The sequence below is a fragment of the Apostichopus japonicus genome, chromosome 22 (assembly GCF_037975245.1).
Source record: "Apostichopus japonicus isolate 1M-3 chromosome 22, ASM3797524v1, whole genome shotgun sequence".
NCBI lineage: Eukaryota > Metazoa > Echinodermata > Holothuroidea > Aspidochirotida > Stichopodidae > Apostichopus > Apostichopus japonicus.
Genome location: NC_092582.1, coordinates 19,803,611 through 19,818,834, shown reverse-complemented (window position 1 = coordinate 19,818,834; position 15,224 = coordinate 19,803,611). Strand labels below are relative to the sequence as shown.

At 36.8% G+C, this 15,224-nt stretch overlaps 2 long non-coding RNA genes across 4 annotated transcripts in view; both read left to right on the top strand.

Moving 5' to 3' along the window:
- The window catches only part of LOC139964145 (uncharacterized), a 67,587-nt gene that overhangs the window by 31,006 nt on the left and 21,357 nt on the right, over window positions 1-15,224 (top strand). The window lies entirely within an intron of this gene.
- LOC139964144 (uncharacterized) lies at window positions 2,625-14,105 on the top strand. Of its 2 annotated transcripts, XR_011791843.1 has the most exons (5): window positions 2,625-5,010; window positions 6,358-6,484; window positions 8,135-8,246; window positions 10,827-10,985; window positions 11,554-14,105. It is a non-coding gene; the product is annotated as an uncharacterized lncRNA (long non-coding RNA). The 2 variants fall into 2 exon arrangements; XR_011791842.1 differs by having other exon boundaries at window positions 2,633-6,484.

The window sequence follows — 15,224 nt, the reverse complement described above, 5'->3', positions numbered from 1 at the left end:
GTTTGTAGAACTGATAGTTGTTAAGGCACTTAAGGGGTCCCAAGTCTTTGTCGAGGCCGGTGACTTAATACGAAAGATCCAATCGATTTCTTTACGTTTACGTTCAGTAGCGAGCCTGAAGTTGGGGGGGGGGGGGAATGCAGTGGCTGAAATTCCAACTTGATGGGTTTTGGAGCCAGAAAATTCCGACTGCTGCCTTGTACCCCCACCCGCACTACTCGTGAACGATACGGTCAGTGTTAGTCAGACATCCCATCTTTCGCGACTGCAATTTTGTTCCGAATTTTTTGCGGTACATTTGTAGCACTGGCCCTCACTTCACAAACTTATTATTCACTCTGGTAAAGCGGGTAAGCAACTGAGTTGAGTTATCTGCTTGATAGGCTACATAGACTACTAACTACAAAAGCTATGTTAATGTAACAATGGGGAAAACCTTTTTTTCAACAAATTATATTCGACGACATAGTGAATTACCCCAAAATACAGTGCTTTTTCCTAGCGCGCTTAATATTATTTTCTTGGCGGGGGGGGGGGGGGGCTATTTATCACTCACATGATTTTTTTTTTAAATTGTTCACTTCATTCCAACTGAGCATTGGGAATGAAATGAATACTTAAACATTTTGCAGAAAAATGTTGAGTTGACGACTGATACGATAAGTTATCAATTAAACATTTTGCAGAAATTTTTCAATTGCTCCATTGGAATGAAGTGAACAATTGAACATTTTGCCAAAAAATGTCCAATTGACGAGATAAGATATGTTGTCAATTAAACATTTTGCAGAAAATTTTTCAATTGCTCAGATGGAATGAAGTGAACAACTGAACATTTTGCAGCAAAATGTCCAATTCACGAGATATGATAAGTTGTCAATTAAACATTTTGTAGAAAATTGTTCAATTGCTCAGTTAAAGCAACTAAGCAATCCAATTTTTTTTTTTTTTTTTTGTAAGATTTTATCTTGTTATCTAAACAATTTACTGAAAAATTTCACCCTATGGGGCAAAGTTTTTCTCATGTTGATGGCACTTTAAAGCTTCCGTAGATAAGCATTGAGCGTTTTTATCGTATACGTTGTACAGTAGTTTTATTAGGCGTTTTTTTACAGTATTCAAAATCACACGAAGTGTTGTATGGTGGAGTATAAAGATCGCGAGATGCAATTTCTAAATTTGACAAGGAAAACGTGGTAAATATGACTGATTAAAGGTCAATTTTGACCAAAAATTGTAGGTCACTCACAAATTACAAGAATATATGAAATTAGAGTGCGACAGTCGGAAAATTAGAGTGAGACAGTCGGAAATTCGGACTGTCGCACTCAAATTTTCCAACTATCATCAGTTTTACAAAGATTAGGGGTGGGGTGTGAGACACCCCCACCCCTCTAGCGACGTCCCTGAGTGTACGTATACACACGGCACGTCGAATAATACACGGGCGAAACTCGCAGTGTCCTGCATTACCATTGAACTTCTGAGTTCGTATATTTTTCAAGAAACCGACACGGATACATACGACAACGTATACCAATATGTAAATGTCTCTCAAGATCGGTATGTCATAGGCACCTAGATGACTGAATTTCCCAGTGAGGTAAAATTCCTCCTAGATGGTAATCAAACGGTTTAAGAATTTTACCCAAAGGTGACCATATTTTAATATGGAGCATATATGGGGCCAATACATCATAACTTTAAGCCTTCGAAATAACCTATTGTAGTTGCATATAACAAGGTTTGAACCTAACTGGAGACCAAAACTTCCCCGTATGCAACACCTTTGAAAAATAAAGAGGCGCGGGGGGGGGGGGGGTCGGAAAGAGGATTCAAGAAAGTTTGTAATATATAGGCTTCTTAAATAGTGCAGTTCCTAAAGGGTCTACTCGTTTGTATTGGGTTTTAATGCCTTCTGAATCGCTTAATTTTCAAACAGTTTCTGTGAAGACTACTATATTTCAGTCATACTTTCTCAAGCGTGGGCACAATGCCTAAGCGTGGGCACAATAAAGTTACTGTCACACATGCATGTTAACCAATATGTATATGTGTAGTGTACGCGGCTGCGTGCAGTACATATTTTGTCTATGTAAATATGTTAATCGTAATGTCTTTTTCCCGTGTTGATAGATGGGCTATAGTATGGGGTGCCTCCTATGATAGTAAGAAACCCGTTACCATTAAGTACCATTGACGTACCCATCAGTGGCGTCGCCAAGGGGGGGGGGGGGCTGGGGCCTGAAAAAATCGTGCCCCCAGGTGCCCTTCCCCTTCAGATGCGGTTGTAGTGTTAAAAAAAATACTCAGACAAAAAACTTTATTTGCCTAAATAAATTAAAAACATCAATATTGGACAGATGCAAGCCCGAGAATTACTTCAAGTTGCTAAATATAGCACCAGATTGCATCTGAGGACCCTTAAAATTGATCCAAAATTCACAAAGTGGAAGGGAGAACTTTCCCCTATCACCCCTCCCACAGGACGGCATTTAACAATACACATTGTGCCTCCATAAGTAAGTGATGTCCCCCCCCCCCCCCTGTACTACAGGAAATTGGACAGTAATGATGGATGAAGAACCCGAAGTACATCTGTTTTTCCGTATCACGTATTATTTCACAAAAATTACAAAATTTAAACCCCAATGACGTGCGGGCATAATCTATACGAATTCAATACATCACTAACTATAGGTGGTGGCGAGATCCTCAACCCTAAATGTGATAGATTTTGTGTATAACTTCTGCATATCAGTTTCCAATCTTATTTCCGAAAATTTTAATCAATCAGAAGTGCTGAATGTGAACAAATCCTAAATGAGAGTATATGCCTATAGAGTCGGCGAATAAACAATTTTGGTTGTAAAATGTATACATGATATTTTTCTCAAATTGATACATATGACCTTGAATTTTACCCATCTTTTTAATTGTGTTAATGACAATGACATATGTAAAGGAGGATTTTGTAACACCTTTAGATCCAGAGATATGTGTGTTTTCCACGTCGCAAAAAGTACGCCCTCTATTCCATCTTGTTGCTAAAATGTGTTTTTTCCCTCTTTTGTTGGAGACTAGGTATTTTCCTTTATATTGTAACATGATTCAGCTAGGAGTTGATCACAATGCACAGAGTAAATTGGTAAATTTGTATAATTATATTCCAAACAAAATTGAAATAACCCTATCAATTAGACACAAGCATTTTACTGTTTTCCAAAATTATCATGGAAGTTTGATGTATTTTGCCACATTAGGAGGCTTTAAATGTATTGTCAATGTTAGTGCGATTAATTAAGTGAAAATAGCTATGGCTGTAGAAAATCGGAGGGTTGAGCGCCGTAGGCTAGGACTATATTGTAATGGACTTGTCGCAACAGAAATGTGTATGTGTTTGTGTATGGGTGAGGCGGGGGGGGGGGGTGGGGATATAATGATATTCTTTATAGCAAGTGATTTTAATGTTATGATCACAAGCTGGCTGAAAAAATATACCATAATATATCTTACAAGCATGCAGCTATTTTTTTTGGTTGGGGGGGGGGTGGTCAGGTCGACCGTTGTTTATATAGGATCAGCAAAGTCGTTGGGAGCTGGGGTTAGCATCGATGTGGGGCAGATCTCCATGCCCCTGCCCCCATATCCCACCGTGCTACTGTTTACAAACAAGTGAAAGCGAAATTTTCCAAATGTATCCATGTAAACCACAAATGAATACTTCTACAGAAAGGCTAACCTAACACAAATAAGACTATAGGCATGCATGTGTGTTTGACAAGTAATACTGATGAGAACTCCGCATAGTGCATATTTTTACACAGTACAACTAAACAAGTCTACTACAGTACTATTATAAAAGTTACCAGCGTTAGCCTATTCACACAATAGATCTAGCGTATTTTTTCACCTTTCTAGGATTCCAGCATACGTTTTATCAAAAATCGCACCAAATCGGTAATTCACAAAATAATTACTTTGTTTTCTGAAACTTTGAGACCAAATTACCACTTGGCAACCCAATAAAATATATTTATAGGCTTCCGTGGCTTTTACACTATAATACCGCGTGAACTGTTTTAATATTAATGGGTTTTTCATACTTGGATTTTTCATTAGGACTGAATCAGCATTTTTGTAAAATCCACAGTTAATTTTCTTGTATTATTTCCTGATTGTTATTAACCGTTTTAACTTGTTAAAATAATCACTAGACTGCCTATGATATGAATCAGTGCAACGAGCAGTCAACGAATTATTGAAAACAACACATAACAAGTGAGTGAAACTGATTATCTAGCGTTTTCTGGGGTTTTATTTTGGCAAATCTAACGTTTTATTGTTACTTGTCGCTGGTAACCCTGATTATTATTATGCTAACCGTAAATGACCTTTGGCCACCCCGTACTAGTTTTTAGTAATTGACAGATCAGCTGTGCCGCAACCCATTACAACTCCCTGGTAGTACAGTAGATACTGTAGTGTAATCGCACAAAAACATCGTGTGTTATGACACATGTCACATACGTTGTACTCCCTGTCCCAGGGCAACTCCGAATATTGAGCCCATCGTTTTAAATTCTACACTTGTTGCTAGCGTCCATACTGACACGATTTTTATCGTCAACTCTTCTTCGAAATCGGGTGTTTTTCGTAAAAAGCATGCATCCTGAATTCCTGACCATCGTCGATACAATACAATATAATAATCATAACTGACCTATGAATCTAACGTAGCATTGTCACTCTAGGCTATGAACTTTGAAAACGAAAGTTTTGGACCAAATGTACTACTAGTACGCGATTTCCGGCTGCGAATGACACATTTCCAATCCGAATTTTTTACCGGCCCGGGCAAGGATCAGATCCATAGTACGGCTCGAGTGCAAATGCGACTGGATCAATGCATCAGTTTACCCCGTGGAGAGATGATCGTCTGATAAAATCAGAGGACCTGATCTGGATCTTGTATAAAAGCCTTGTCCAAGAACAGATTTAAGAACTTAGGTAAGTGCTAATTTTCAAATTTAATCTTTATAGCAGCAAATATGCTTATATACTTCATTATTGCATACTGTACATGGTGCATATTGCTATAATTTATTTCAGGCTTTTCCAGTTACAAACATCCCCCTCCCCCCCCAAGAAAAAATAACAAAACAAATAACAGTTTTGGCATATATATGTCCCTGCATGGTCCAGTGTGCAGATTTTTACTCACATTTGTTGCTCTCACTATGTGTGATTGTGGGAACTAGGGACTGTGTCCCAATGGCTAGGAAAATTATTGAAGGTCAGGCTATTTTATTGAAGTTAATGAGTTTTGTCCTTTTTTACAAGTTGTACTGAAGTTTGGTAGAACAGTACCATTTTGACAAAATATTGTCAACTAAAAATTCACTTTTCAACATTGCAGCATTGATACTGACATTGGAGAAGTCCTTTCCCTCCATACATCCACATACAGTACCTCTCAGATGTGCAAGATTTCTTAACAGGGCTACACAGTCTGCATAAAGTACTAACCTCAGAAGCAATCAATCACAACAATATTGTCTTGCCTGATTGCAACTCCATTGTGGAAATAAAACCTGAAAACTTTGTCCCTTTGGTTGTGGTCAAACAGTGTGTCAATAAAGGATCATATGACACCTAGCCAGTTCATATCACAGTGTAAGGCAGTCTATACTGCAGCAACCAACAGTGAATATATACAGTCTTCAAAAGCAGGGTTAACCACAGAAAGGGAGTAAAACTGTTGAGCAGTGGTCATGCTCTGAGGACTTACTCTTTCAATGCAGGCTTTGGATACTGTTTCACCAGGGAGCTGCTAGTAGCAGCTCCCTGGCTCATGTTATTGTGGTGTGCAGCTGAGTAAATGAAGATTTAGTTGTGCTCATTTGTCATTGTGCTCCACTTTAATGGGAAACAAAATGTGTGAAGGAAACCTAACAAATTTTAACAAATTACCAGTTTTCTGTCAGAATGTAAAGAGGATGATCCTGACAAATTGGACATTGAGCCAACTCTTTTCTCATCTCCACACAAAAGCAAGGGAAATACATCCCTACCTAATACACTTAAAAGGAACGTGAGCATGGATAATGAAATGGAAAATTTGGAAGAGGAACCAACTTTAAATAATCATACTAAAACAAAACTTTCACTGTCGTTTGAATGGGGCAGTCACTGTGAGTCACAACATCAGTACTATTTCTCCAGATACAACAAATGATTCACTGCAGTTGTACCTTGACATAAGTTCAAATGGAAGTAGTAGCAGTAGCTTTGGTATTGCCAGAGATTTTTCTGCATCAATTTCTTCATGTGATCAAAACCTTTTTTATTCACCAGGAGTGAGAAAAAACGAAGGAGACGCAATCAAGCATTTGATCCACTGCCTATGTTCCAATCTGATTGCTGTAATGGTAGCTGTATCAAATCGCTTTCTTACGATGACCTAGAACAGTCTTTTCTAGAGGTTAGTGAAGTGAGGGAAACTGAGCTAAAGCAATTCACTCTGGACAAGATTTGGATTCATCAGGAAAGATCATGTCACACCTGAGACAAATCTTGTTCTATTTATGTAATTTGTGGGAAGATTGTATGTGAGAAAGCATTTTGTATGTTCTTTGGTAATTAGTAGCAAGTTATTCAAAGATTGTCTGAAATAATTTCAAGTTGGCAAGAAAAATGCAATTCATGGCAATAAAGGCAAGAAAAGGATGAGAACAAAAACTCCATTTGCACTAGCTTGGATGAGGTGTTTATTTGAACATATTGGAGATTACATGCCCCACAAAACAGAAGTGCACCTTCCAGTGTCATACACAAAGACTTCTCTCCATGCACGCATGAATAAGGAAATGATAGAAATTGGCATTGGTGAACAAAGCATCATTTCCAAGGAATACTTTATGGAAATCTTTAGAAGAGTTCAAGATTCCTAATTATTTTATCTTGTGAATGTGCATGGATTTATGACAGTTATTGTTGCATACATTGCATGGGAAAAGGGGAATAAAATTTCAAATTCCTCATAGCTAGTAGCTTTAAATTGATTAACTAGCATGAAGACATTGATAAAGTATACTGAAACTTGTGAGGTCGAAAGTGCTGTTGTAAGACTGTTTTGCCAAAATTCAATTTCACACAAGCAATAGCTGTGTACATTACAAATGATAACTTTCAAGTACTGTACATGGTCTGCTGATCAATCACAATTGGTGGGTTTTAGCCTGGGGTGTCAAAACCACAGGCATTGCATCCTTTTATCTTTGCTGACTATGGAGGCTTTAACTTCATACAATCCAGTGACATTTAATCTGTTTAGTTAACTACATGTGCAGTCCATTAAACATTTCTTCAGAAAAATTCATGTGTCTCTATTGTTAGCTTCAGCTTCAGCAAGCACAAAGACTGTACTGTACATACTGGAGAGAATACACCTCACAGCTAGTGTGCCACTAAAGCTGCATTATCATTCCTTAAAAAACATTAGAATTATTGTCAAAAATTTTGATTTAAAGAAGTTCTAAAGAACATGTTACATAAGTTTGATTGCAACCTCCACTCAAATCAGGAGTAAAAGTGCTTTCTGCTGAAATGTCAATGAACAACTCCCTTAGATAGTGACATTTTCAGAAAGTTCCCCCAAATATGCCAGAAATTAAAATATGCTTACCTTTGGTCAAACTTCTTTAATTGTTTTAATTTCCACCTTTGAGGACATTTACCTCAACTGTCCGGGAAAATGATTAGGGTCTTATTTCCAAACATCCCTATCAATTGGTCTAATAAATAACATGAGAAGATGTTGTACAGCTTTACTTGTTCTTTTCTCAATAGCAACTCTTAACACCCTATACTCCTTTAAAGGAATTCTCTAAAGTACCTAAAAGAATGCTTAACTTCAGTTATAATTAGTAACAAAATTCAACATGCTCATTGCATTATTCTATGGGTATTCATAAAAACAACATGGTTCAAATTGACACAATAAAACTCTATCACTAATCACTACATAACTTTTTCTTGATTAGGTTAAGCAGTTCAATTTTACACCATTGTGTGAAGTAAAACTTATACTTTAAATGCTTAATTAAAGTATTTCAACATTATATTTTTCTAGACGACTGAGTTTACTGTGGGTGGTACTTGAAAGAGGTAGCGGAAAGAACGAGGAGTGGAAAGAAAAATGAAGAATGCCGACAATTGCAAGAAGTTCATCTTAATCATCTTAAGTGAGTCAAAATATTTTACTAATTTAGAGTTAAAAGTTGATGTCTGCTTTCCTTTTTGAATCCTTGCAGAAGTCAAAAGCAATAGAAAGACTATCTATTCCTTCAAGTCCTCTATATGTGTGGGTGTGTCAGTGATGCTCCTGACTCGTGCTCCTAGTTAACACTTATCTCTTTCAAAAACTTTCTTGAACTACAAATTGGATATAGTAGCCCTAACTAAGATGATAAACCCTAAAGTTCAGAGAAAGGTCATTGGATTGGTCTCAATTTTTCGTAACAAGTAACTAAAATGGCAGAAAATGAGATAGCCTGGGTCTTTTCTGGCCCTACTTTGAGTGTGCTCTATATTCACAAGCAAAGGCATGTTTGAGTTTTACTTTCCATAGGATCCTTGCCCAGTAGTAGTTGTACGGGAAAAGTGCAAAAAGAAAGTCAAGCGGGTGGTACGTTTTATGAACAGCGCCCTCAAACTTAAGAAATCTCACTTCTGGCCCTAATTGGGGGTCCATTTTGGGCCTGTGGGTATATTTCAATTTTTTTTAATACCATTTTTTCAGGAGCGTATTGTTCCTATTTTTAGAAACTCAAGTAAAAACGTTGTGTATTTTGTGTTATCTACTCAAATTTATGACTCGAAAATTGCGAAAATCACCTCGTTCATATGTATGAAAATGCTTGCACAAGCTGATTTGAGTAATTCAAATGACAACAACTTCTTAGCATTAGCATACAGGTGCTTAACAATTAAGAAGGTGGTCCACTAGCATAAGGGCTACCAATAAACTGCATTTCCAGGGTCATATGCCGAACGATGTCTGTGAACAGCACCCTCAAACATCACATTTTACAAATATTTTGGGCTATTTTGGGCATTTCAAGGTCAAATTTGGTCACAATTAAAAGTTTTATTTTTGGTTTTCAATACAAACTAGTAAGATATGTATAGTTATGATGCAAAGAATGTGCTAAAACATATTTTATATAAGTTACTAATGCTCTGGAGGGCAGCTTAAAGTGGCATATATGAGAGTTATATCAGCCCTACAGAAACATGCTTGCGAGGGCAAACAGTGGTAACATTATATCTTCATTCAAGGAGATCATGCTAACAACATTAAAAACTATTGAAATGTATTAAAAGGGTTCTGTCTAATACTCTTTGGCTCCCACCCCCCCCCCCCTAACACCCTCCCCATAGTGCACTATGCATATTTGTATACATGCATACAGTATGTGACTGACTTCTACTGCAAAGAGACTGCATAAACATGCATTCAAGGTATACTGAATTATTGGTATGGTCCACAGTGTGCACTATATATGTGTGTACATGTTCAGTACAGTGTTATTTTACACCAAGTACTATTAAATACACACTGTCCAAAATAATGAACAGTATACACACTGTACATGTATTTACTGGTTAAACATTCCTTTTAAATTATTGAAAGTCTTTTAATTTATTGAATTAGCAAAAGAATTATACACTACATTGCAAATATTTAAAAAGACATTGAAATATGCACTATGCACTATACTGTATATGTGTGTACATGTTCAGTACAGTGTTGTTCTACACCAATTACTATTAAATAAACACTGTCCAAAAACATGTACAGTACACACTGCACATTTATGTACTGGTTAAACATTCTTTTTAAATTATTGAAAGTCTTTTAATTATTGAATTAGCAAAAGCATACACTAAATTGCAAATATTTAAAATGATATTGAAATATGCACAGTATTGAATGGAATGACCAGTACACAGTGTGTACTGTACATGATTGTGGACAGTGTGTATTTATTTAGTGCTTGGTGTAAAAATAACACTGTACTGAACATTTACACACATATATAGTGCACACTGTATGTATGCACTGGTTCACATTCATATTCTAATCTGATATAGGGTTGGGTAGAGGATGTGGGTGGGAGGGGGTGAGTTACATGCATACAGACAATTTGAAGCAGAAGATTACCTTACCAAATACAGTAATTCAGTATACCTTGAATGCATGTTTATGCAGTCTCTTTGCAGTATTAAAATTCAGTCACATATGCATACAAATCTGCATAGTGCACTATGGAGAGGGTGCTGGGGGGGGGGGGGTGAGAGGGAGTCAAAGAGTACTAGACAGAACCCTTTTAATAAATAACATTTCAATAGTTTCTAATGTTGTTTTACATGGTCTCCTTGAATGAAGATACAATGTTACCACTGTTTGCCCTCGCAAGCATGTTTCTGTAGGGCTGATGTAACTCTCATGAGCCACTTTAATTTGGTTGCTAGGCGGGGTCGTAACCTAGCAACGAAAAAGTTTCAATTTTTTTTTTGCCCAATTTCATCCTTTGAGACATATGGCAGGACACCATATCAGTTCCAGGCGATTCTAAGAGGGTCGACGTGGAATCGACCCAAAAATCTGTTGATTTGGCATGGATTGACCCATATATCATTTACATTATTTCTCAAATGATATTGGATCAAAACTCAAATCAATATTTCTTATCTGATATCGTAAACCCTGTATCAGTTAAGAGTTTATTTTGTATCATAATATGTTCTATTTTTACTAGGTCAAAAGGAGAGCAGTAACATCTTGCCCGCACTAAGGCGTGCCAGGTTTCTTTGGAACTGAATACCCTTATAGTCGATGGAATGGACCAATCAAAGACTGATCTGCCACATTTTGTCAAGAGTGAAAAGGATGTAAAACATCCACATCCACATAACAGGTCAGTACTATATTATCATGGAGGTCTGTTTTACCTCCATGGTATTGTGAAGTGACCTAAGAGTGCACAAGACGGAAAGTGTTTATGTCATTATAAGTGTAAACATCACGTTTTCTGGTTTCCGAGAAATTGTAATCCTACAGTATGAAATTGTAATGTCATGTTGGTGTATAGTACAGTATGTATGTGCGTGAGCAGTATGTGTGTGTGGGTGTTTATACAGGGTGTTTGTTTGTATGATGCCTTGTTTTACAACACAATGTCTCAAGAGGGGAAGCTTGATTATCTTCATAAATAGTATAAGGATGGACACCTAAGGTTACAAGAAGTCTAGTGTTCCTATTGTTTTGGTTGAGGTCAAATCAATTCTGTTCTTTATTTTGTTGTTCTGATAAAGATTATGGCCTTAGTATCCATCAAATATTATGTGACTGTTTTGTTTTGTTTGTTAAAGCACATAGTAGGTTAATTATCAAACTTTATTTAATAGCAGAAAACAAGTAATAACAACCTCTTTATCATACATGTCAATGAAGTAGTATATATTCATTCTTCTCTTTCTTTTCAGGTGTCCTAATTCACACTAAAGGTCCATGTGACAAGTTTGCATATATGTTATGACTGATCTGAAGCATATCCAACATGATTCAAACATGACCATTACATGCAATTTGTGGACACTAGTGAAGCACAAGGATACTCTTGGGAAGGATCTGTTTTTGCAAATGGATAATTGTTACAGGGAGAATAAGAACCGCTATCTTCTGTCCTTCTGCCCTTCTGCTCCTTGCTTTTAGAGTTGAAGATCTTCAGAGTGGTGATATATATAAATGTTATAACTTTGCTAAAGAAGTTATTGAAGTATCTGACTATATTCAATTTGGGAATATAGCAGCCGTAAACCTCATTGATTCAAGCACACGACCATGCTTTGGAGAAGTCACTAAAATTTAAAAGGATGAGGTTATTTTACATTGGATGAAGGGATCCTGGACTGGAGACTGGAAACTGCTAGACTGTGGCCAAGGAAGAAATAAGCAGCCATACACACCATCAGTTTCTTTCCATTCCTTAATGTTCTGGGACTTTAATTTAACCCATAAAAATCGCCTTCCAAAGAGGGAAGTCTGTGACTTGAAAGAAAGATATGCAGCTATAGATAAAGAATTTGAGCTGAATAACTAGGAAACCTTATGTTTTACACATACTATTGATTGGGCAGTGTGTACTCTTATTTTCTTGCAACAACTTGTGTAAAAGAAGATATGTAGTTTTGAGAAACACACACAATTTTGTTGGTGTATTGCTACACTTAACTGGTTGGGGCGTACTGGTACGCCCCAAAGATATATACAATCTATCATAGGGGTATATTTCAACACTTAACTGGTTGGGGCGCACTGGTACGCCCCAAAGATATATACAATTTATCATAGTGGTCTATTGCTACACTTAACTGGTTGGGGCGTACTGGTACGCCCCAAAGATATATACAATTTATCATAGTGGTCTATTGCTACACTTAACTGGTTGGGGCGTACTGGTACGCCCCAAAGATATATACAATTTATCATAGGGGTGTATTTCTACTCTAAACTGGTTGGGGCGTACTGGTACGCCCCAAAGATATATACAATTAATCATAGTGGTGTATTGCTACACTTAACTGGTTGGGGCGTACTGGTACGCCCCAAAGATATATACAATTTATCATAGTGGTATATTGCTACACTTAACTGGTTGGGGCATACTGGTACGCCCCAAAGATATATACAATTTATCATAGTGGTATATTTCAACACTTAACTGGTTGGGGCGTACTGGTACGCCCCAAAGATATGTATATAATTAATTATAGTGGTGTATTGCTACACTTAACTGGTTGGGGCGTACTGGTACGCCCCAAAGATATATACAATTTATCATATTGGTCTATTGCTACCCTTAACTGGTTGGGGCGTACTGGTACGCCCCAAAGATAAATACAATTTATCATAGAGGTGCATTTCTATACTTAACTGGTTGGGGCGTACTGGTACGCCCAAAGATATATACAATTTATCATAGTGGTGTATTGCTACACTTAACTGGTTGGGGCGTACTGGTACGCCCCAAAGATATATACAATTTATCATAGGGGTGTATTTCTACTCTAAACTGGTTGGGGCGTACTGGTACGCCCCAAAGATATATACAATTAATCATAGTGGTGTATTGCTACACTTAACTGGTTGGGGCATACTGGTACGCCCCAAAGATATATACAATTTATCATAGTGGTATATTTCAACACTTAACTGGTTGGGGCGTACTGGTACGCCCCAAAGATATGTATATAATTAATCATAGTGGTGTATTGCTACACTTAACTGGTTGGGGCGTACTGGTACGCCCCAAAGATATATACAATTTATCATAGTGGTCTATTGCTACCCTTAACTGGTTGGGGCGTACTGGTACGCCCCAAAGATAAATACAATTTATCATAGAGGTGCATTTCTATACTTAACTGGTTGGGGCGTACTGGTACGCCCAAAGATATATACAATTTATCATAGTGGTGTATTGCTACACTTAACTGGTTGGGGCGTATTGGTACGCCCCAAAGATAAAACTTATTACAAGTAGAGGTGTATTGCTACACTTAACTGGTTGGGGTGTATTGGAACGCCCCAAAGATACAAAAAAAATTGTACAATATATCCATTTTGCCCCAAAATGACTATTTATCAAAAAATACTTGTATTTTATGTTCGCTTTGGGAAAATCATACCAAAAATAATCATATATTAAATTTTTGCTATGTTTTGTCAACTTGATTGATAAAAATCTTTGCTTTTGTTAGTAAGTGATGGTTTATTCAAAATTCAGTGAATGTTATGGCTAAATTGCTTAATTTGTTAGTATCTGTAACAGCAAACTCTTTTAAGACATCTAATCCACCAGAATAGAGATAAAATGTTTATGTCTGCTCGTTTTACTATGAATTAACAAGGTAACACTGTTGTGTTAAATTATTCCATGTAAATGGCTATGTATCCTGCATTTCTGAATAAATGTATATTTACAGAATTTTACAAATAAGAAATGTTACATGCAAATAAATGAGAAAATACGCAACATATTTCAAATGTCATATTTTTCATGTACTTATACAATGCAAAAACCAGGCCTTGGTTAACAGACCACATTTCAACGTAAAAGGGTTGAATTCACTCGTACATCTTTCATTTTTCAGCTTTTACTTGGAGAAAAAGTGAAAAGTCATATTTCCTTAATTACCCAAATGTTTCCTAGTCTCTTAATAGCATTTTGAAAGCCTTCTGGTGGTTCTCAGGAAATTTCTAGATGGCCACATGAGGTTTGTGGGTGACTCTTACGCTCTAAGCTGTATATCACTGCTCAAAACATTGCACTTTGCCTATGATAATTACAAGTTGATTAAAAAATAATTACAAGTTCGCGGGTAATCCTGGCTGAAGAAAAAAAACTATAAAAAAAAACACATAAAGGAAAAAGAGTACATATCTTTTAAAAAAGCAAAAAGTAAAATTTCACAAGAAAAGTTTCAAAACAAAAGGATAGTAATCAGAGAGTATGATCTCAATTTTAGTCACAATCCCAACCAGTAATGATGTGCGCCCCCCCCCCCCCCATTGCCTATATACTCACGATTACAAGGGCAATGTCAATGGCTATTTTTTAAAACTTCAGGGTATACGTGTCACACGGACAGCCTAGGCCCAGCGTGGGAAGGTTGCTGTAACATTGACTTTTATAATCAGTCTTGCTGGAAATGTTTTGAACAATTTATTGCCATTCTATATTTCCATTTTTTTTGTATGTTACTAAACGTTTCTTTCGTATGATTTGACTTCAGTCTAGTGTTTCCTGTAAAGTGCGGGAATGCGGGATTCCCTTCAACTGACTCAGTAATCCCGAAAAGAAAACATCTGTCTGCTGGAAATCCCTGCATCGTTTTCTTGCATTCGCGAAAAGGTTATACTCAATGCACAACTTATTCACTTGACCTTATAGAAATAAAAAATATGAAAATCAGTAGAAAAATTACCAATTGTGTACGAACAGTAATGTGGTAGATCTTTCAAATTTTACGAAAGATCAAGCAAAAAACTTGGAATGGCATATTGTGCTAAATGCAACTAATGTCATGTAAACCCTTATCAGACACGAATGCATTCATTATGCCTTCACTTTGCATACAGCATTGCATTCAGT